The sequence below is a fragment of the Micromesistius poutassou genome, assembly GCF_964030765.1.
Source record: "Micromesistius poutassou genome assembly, chromosome: 6".
Classification (NCBI taxonomy): Eukaryota; Metazoa; Chordata; class Actinopteri; order Gadiformes; family Gadidae; genus Micromesistius; species Micromesistius poutassou.
In genome coordinates this window covers 3233513-3240503 of record NC_140276.1, presented here as the reverse complement: position 1 = coordinate 3240503, position 6991 = coordinate 3233513, and positions in this window count along the sequence as shown.

The window sequence follows — 6991 nt, the reverse complement described above, 5'->3', positions numbered from 1 at the left end:
TACCTGGAGGCTAAGGAGAATTAGTTTGCTTGGCCATGGTTTTGAATTTCTCTGATGTTGTGACCAACAAGGATATGCCAGGGACACTTCATTGATGTTTATCACCATCTATTCATCCATCCATTCAATGTTTTGGTTTATCCCATCAATGTGTTGTTACAGACGTCCAGACATCTAGTGAATACAATATTACACCGTACCATGCATTTCATAAAGCGATACACACATCTGTGCATCTGCCCCCGCAGAAAATAGATTTCTCGCCTCTCAGTTCCGCCATGAACTGCATCCATTCAAGAGAAGTGTTAAAAAGGGTGGAGGGGGGGAGGAGGAGGAGGAGGAGGAGGTGAGGCTGGTGTCACAGAGCTGTAACCAGGAGGCGGCGGGAGCCGAGAGAGAGTGGGCTGTGGCTGTGGGTCAACAGACAGCTGAGGGCGAAACGCAGCAGAGGGGAGCGGGGAGACGGTCCGGGTGTGATGGGACGTCTGCTAATCCTTGGTCAAACCACACGGATGGCTGGCTGATTGCTGAATGGAAGGATGTCAGTGAATGTCTTGACAAAGCATTCTCAAGCGCCGCACTCACCCAGCATTTCAATTTCACACAGTAGTTTTTTTAAGTACCAACTGAAACGGCAGTCCACCCCTACAAGGATATGCCAGGGACACTTCATTGATGTTTATCACCATCTATTCATCCATCCATTCAATGTTTTGGTTTATTTGAGAAAGCATTCTCAAGCGCCGCACTCACCCAGCATTTCAATTTCACACAGTAGTTTTTTTAAAGTATTAAGTGTTTTAGAATTGCCTAGAATAATAATTACATTATCATTTGTATAAGTGGTCGGTGGATTTCTCAATGTTGACCATGTATAATCTATGCGCTGTAACTGACACACGGTAAAGACTGTATGAGTCATCATGTGATACAAAGAATTGGAATAGCCAACTTGCATTTAAACCCACACATTTGTTCTGGCCGCCATAACCCCGTGAAAATATTCAATCATCCTTGGTCTCCTATCATTCAGCCCGAGACAACCTTCGTGTCCCCGTCTGAGCACAAGCACATCGCAGGGCATAAATAATTCAAAAGGTTAGCCAATGCTTTCAGAAAGAGCGGAATTCCTCTGGTATTCCGGGGCTAAAGTGGAGAGCAGTGCAAATCCAATGGTCTTTTTTCCGTCTTAATTAATAAAACCGGAGGTTAAAAAGAAACACCCAGACAGACTGATGTGTTTGGAGTGGAGAACAGGCGATGGGATTGGTCTGAAGACGGTCTCCCTGGATGTAGACCGAGACCTTTTACAGTATAGTGTTCAGTCAGATGAAGGTATTTTGAATTGGCCTTAGGTCTGCGTTTCAGCACTCCTTCCCATCACTGTTGTCTTCTACAGACGAGGTTGGCAGTTGTTTTTATTGCTTTTGGCTTGCTGTGATTGCAGGGCTGCCAAGTTTCATGACATGTTTGGAGTGAGGTTGCGTGTTGGGACCCAAGATATGGTAAAAACCTGGCGACCCTTCACCCCACACAATTATTATTGAAACTTGAAACACTGCCCAGGAAGAAATCACATTTTTTTGCCTCTTCCCTGACATCTTTGAAAAAGACAAAATGCAATGTTGGCATAATGATTGAAACATGAAATGAACAATGAGACTTTATTCAAGAGACATCTGAATGACAAATCAAATAAAGACAACATGAAGATGTCCCCCAAAATAAATATTATTTTTAAATGTATGCAATTCAAAGTATTTTTTTCAATTTCATTATTTATTTTGTACATGGAATTAATTCAAATATATTTTAAGCTACTATCACTGCCTGTGCGTATTAGTATTGATGTCCTCTCCAGAAAATACTGTTGGAAAAGTCCATGTTTGTGGTCCCCCCCCCCTTAGTAGTATGAGATCTGTGCCCTTGGGTCTTATTAAATAACGTGCCAGTGCACTCTGCCTCACAACATGGAAGCAAAGGGTGCAGTGAAGGGAGGAGACCAGCTAGTGAAAATCCTCTTAATTCTGTAAATCCCCACGTGAGTTTGATAGTTGAATTTTATTCTACATAAATTACATGAATTCGAAATTATCAAAAACGAGGTCCCCTAATACCTACCGTTACCTTCTGCTTCAGTTGAAAGTCGGCATTCAGCTCACTGTGATTCCAGCTTCCACTGCGCTCCAAGGAGGATGATGCGCGTGTGCGATCACGTAACGTGCGTGCAGGGAATAAATATATATATATATTTTTTTTTTTGGGCAGTGTAAGATATAAGGTATGGCATGTGAGTGTGTGAACTGGTTGATATGCGAGAGTCTATGGTCAAAGCGTGAGACTTGACACCCCTGCTGGTAAAACTCGGTCGACATCATGCCAGGGTTGCCAACCGTTGCGTTTTAGGCGTGTGACACACGCTTTCTCCTTCAGCCTCACGCTCTCATGCTGGCCAAACAGACACAGACACACTAAAAGAGGTGAACCGGCGATCGTATTATAATAATAATAATAATGGTATAGTAATGGTTAAACCAAGCAAATTACTTTGACTCTTGAAGAAAGCTTGGTATTCAAAAACCGGGCCTTCATATGGTGTTTCCAAGGAGCTGTCTCTTAAATGACTCCCTGATCGGTGCGCGATAGTGGTGCAAAGTAATTTGAGTGAGAAATAGGAGGTGTGGTGTGAGCGCTTGTGAAGCGGGGTCGTGTCCGGGAGTCTCAAACTCAAACTGCGGTAGAGTTGGCAGCTCTGTGATTGTTCTAAATCCTCTCTGTCTGCTCAAGTCATCCCCGCCATCGCTGGCGTCGCTGCCGGGGAACAGTGTCGAGATCGAGTGGTTCAATGTAAGGAATAGGTTAAAAAATGCATTCACCATCTAGAATTGTTAGATCATAAGACAGTTTAAACAGAAAGTCAACAAAACAAAACATCATTATCTACAAATAGCCCTGGTTATCTCGAAGTGCGGCTGAGAGCGAGAGACAGCCAATTAGGGAGGGAATTCTCACACATGAGAGCCGAGAATCTCCGGCACCAAACGAGCTGCAGGGTGACAGAGTAGAGTTAGTTTCATATCTCCTGTGGTGGCCATGTTCTGCTAGCAGGAAGAGTGAAGAGAGAAACACAGCTGATGGCTAATCATTTGTCTCCAACCCGCCTCCCCTCCAGAACTATTACGTCTCCGGGCCTGTTATAATAAAGCCCACTTGTTATGAGTAGAAAACTAATTGTGGCCTTGGAGAGAACCTTCTTAACACTTGTTACCACACTGTTTTTAGTCGACTAGACGCTTTTACGTCTAATTTATCTTGAATATCACTTGAGATATAAAGGTCATTTTAGGCATATTATGGAATACACATGAATTCTCAAAGCTTGAAGTAGATCTCCTTCTAAATGCCATTATATGTTCGTCAATCGAAGCGCCGACTACACATAATTGTGCCTGTAAGTCAAGTCTAATGCCACAGAGGGATTGGCCCTTACATGTGTGGCCTTGTGACACTGAGGCCTCGACTGACAGCTGGAGAACATGAGGTATTTAACTAAAACAGAGGAGGGGGGCCCGCACCCTGTGGCCCCCGGTCAGCTCCTCTGATCGCATATTCATGGACGCGGGGAGAGGACTCACAGCCGCTTATAAGTCACCGCCGAGCAGGGTCAGGGCACAAACACAGAGGGAAGGAAAAAGCAATGTCCTTAAGCTGGAATGAGTCAACGGGGGTTGGGGGGGGCGGGGGAGGAGGAGAATGGCTTCTACTCCCTCTCATCCTTAGATGAACCCATCGCTGGGGTCACTCATCCCTCCACTAGAACGAGAAGGATTTCCCAGTCTGTCCAAATGTCGTTGGATGGGTTAGAAGTGCCGGGCGTTTATGGGGGGGCTTGAATGGGACACGGCTCGAGGGAGTAAGGATCAGGTTTGGAATGTCATCAGTGGGCGGGAGGCTGGCCCGTGACAGACTTTACACACACACGCCACAGCACTCACTTCTATAGATTCTGAGCCCAACAGATCATAATGTGAGCTGTGATTGGATTTAAGAAAGCTACACACCGTTTCAGTTCATTTTATCTAAACCAACTACTCTAGACTATCTTCAATTCAATGCAATGTATCGTATTTGTCTTCTTTTTTTTTGCGTGTGTGTGCACGTGTGTATGGGTGAGTGAGCTAGAGTCTTTGGGGATACATTGCTTGCTTCTGTCTTGGCCTGTACGTTACCGGATGAGATAAACTTTGAAAAACTCCAATTTAATGCCTGATTGATCTGTAAGGAGATTATTAAATTAGAGGGTTTAATAGTTATCTGCCAGAAGATGATTACTTTTGCGAGTGTGATAGCCGGGCCAACACAGGTGAAGCTCATGAGGTTAATTGTAGGGCACTCCCACTAGTGAACATTGTCCATACCAGGGCCCTTAACCACATAAATAGAATGACTTCTGTGTCAACACAGAATGCTCTCATCATTTGGTTTGTGATAAGGTTTAATATGGGTCAAATTAGTCAAAAGTATGGCTGTGCAACAGAGTATTATAAATTGGCTACAATGCCCAATATTTGGACACCGATGTGGGCACTCATGGTGTTGCTAGGGAACAACTATGCTACTTTTATATTTGTGCTAGTTTAAAAATGGGGTACAAAAAAGAAAAGGCTGCTGGTAAGCAGTGTGTGGGCCCTTCACTTTGCAAAAGGGCTTGTACATCAGAATGCATCATGGGATTGTTTTGGGAGATACCTCGAGAGTTGGCCAAACAGAAAATGAAAAAAAACTCCATAAATAATAAACAATGTCCAAAAATACCATTCCTACCAATAACATTCCTATGCCTCCAAAATGGAGGCGGTCATTGTGATGTGACGTCACCATTTTAAAGCCCAACACTGGCCAACTATGACACAACCGATTGCCATGCTGTTTCCTCTTGAGCCCAGGCTTCGGCTCGACCCTTCATGTAACCTTGCATAGTGGAGTTCTTCTTCTGCCGTATGTCTTTAGACCTTCAGCTCTGTTGAGGCGAGTCAGTCCAGCGTCCTATGATCAAGGTTGTTACGACTGTGGTCGTAGTTTTTGTATTCTGTTGTGTTTGTGTGTGTGTGGCTTTGTGTTTCTTCTCAATCTCCTATGTAAATAGGAACGTGCCATCCACTGGGGATTGGTCCACTCGTTTTGGCCGGGGACGGTGATTGGCCGAGGCAGGAAACCCCAAAGGAATTAAAGGAGTCAAGATGGCCACCGTGCAAACAACCCAGCACTTCCATCCTCCTCCTCCTCCTCTCCCAACAAGCCACACGTCTTCTGAAGTCCTGTATTATAGTTTAGAAGTTTCTCTGTTTAAATAGTAGGGGTGGACTGCCGTTTCAGTTGGTATTGTTTCCTCCTGTTTTATTAGAAAGGGAGCTGAGTCGATTGTCATTTGTTTTCTTAGGTTAGAGTCTCTTTTTCGTTTCAGATAGGAAAGTTTTGTTTGTTATTTTGGCCCGGCCCCCACCCTGAAGCCTACCTTAGTTAAATTGATCTTGTTTTGTGAATAAATCCTGTTTTCAGTTAAAACTGAATAACACTTGTGCTCGTGGCTACTTGGGAGTTGGGGAAGATGGGGCTTTTTCATGTTGCGTCCTAGGCCCCCTAGACTGGGGCGTAACAAGGTAAATTAGACCACGTTCACCGTTCTGGGGCCGGTGTTTGGGGCAGCAACTAGTTAAAATGTGTTCCGATGTTTGTAGTGGGTCTCCGCACTCGAGCGGGACAGAGATGGTCCTGCTGTCTTCCACTGGTCCCTCCACTTCGCCTTGAGCCATGCAGCCGTGGAGGTGGCGGCTGTTGTTGTGAGGCGCAGTTATTTGGCGTGTGTTTGGCAAAGGGGCGTTGTGACTTGAGGTACATGCACTGTGGTGTCTCTGTGGCGGAGGTGGGATTCACTCGCCTGTGCCTTTCGAGCGAGAGCCAGCCTGGCTCCTTCTCACCTGACTCCTGCAGGAGCAATTTGTCCGAGGACGGGCAGTTAGTTGGTTGGAGTGGCTCGTATGCCGGCCCTTCTTTCTCTGTTCTTCAGAGAAAGAAGGGCCGGCAATCCTTTGGACATTACAAACCCAGCCCCCCTCATCAGTGGCTGCGTTGTTTTAAAGGTGCCATGACATGTGTTGGAAGATGGTGGCAATCAAATATATATTTATGTGTAAAATTCCATATTCATTGGTTTTATATTCATTTATATTTACATTTAGGGCATTTAGCAGCCGCTTTTATCCAAAGCGACTTACAATAAGTACATTTGTCATGAGAATATTAGATAAGAATAGAATATTCCACAAATAAACATTTGCAAATGAAGCCATCAGTGTCGGAATTGAACACAATATGAACATTTGCAAAGCACCGTCAATAGTGTAATCACACAAAATATGGCTTAATGCTTTGTAAAGATATTATGCACATGCATGATAGGTTGCAAACATGGAACTCTCCAAATCTCGACAATTCTTTGGAATTTAAATTCAATTAAAATTAAATTTTGTTTTTGCCAAGGCGTCCATCTTGTGTGTTCCTCATTGATGTATAATAAATACTGGATGTGGAACACGAAAAACTAAACTTAAATTGCTCACCCAGTCCATACCATGATAAGGGGATATTACTGGGCCATTGAGCAAAGTCAATGAAATGTCAGCCAAGACCCCATCAAGTCCCTTTAACCTGTGTGTAGATAGTTAGCTAAATCAGCAAGGATTAAAGTTTTTATCTCACTTTTTCAACGTTTTTAGTTTCTAGATATGGCTTCTTCAAGTAGTTTAGTGACATACAAAAACTTTCTCTGTCCAGTTTTTCCTCATGAGTTATCTTATCCTGTGATCCTGGCCACAACATAACCGCATTCACTAAATTACACCACAAAATACGTGAAGCGAGACATTCATCAAAGGTACCCATTGCTTCCAGGGCCAACCATTAATTGCTTCAATGACCAAGAAGTTCATGG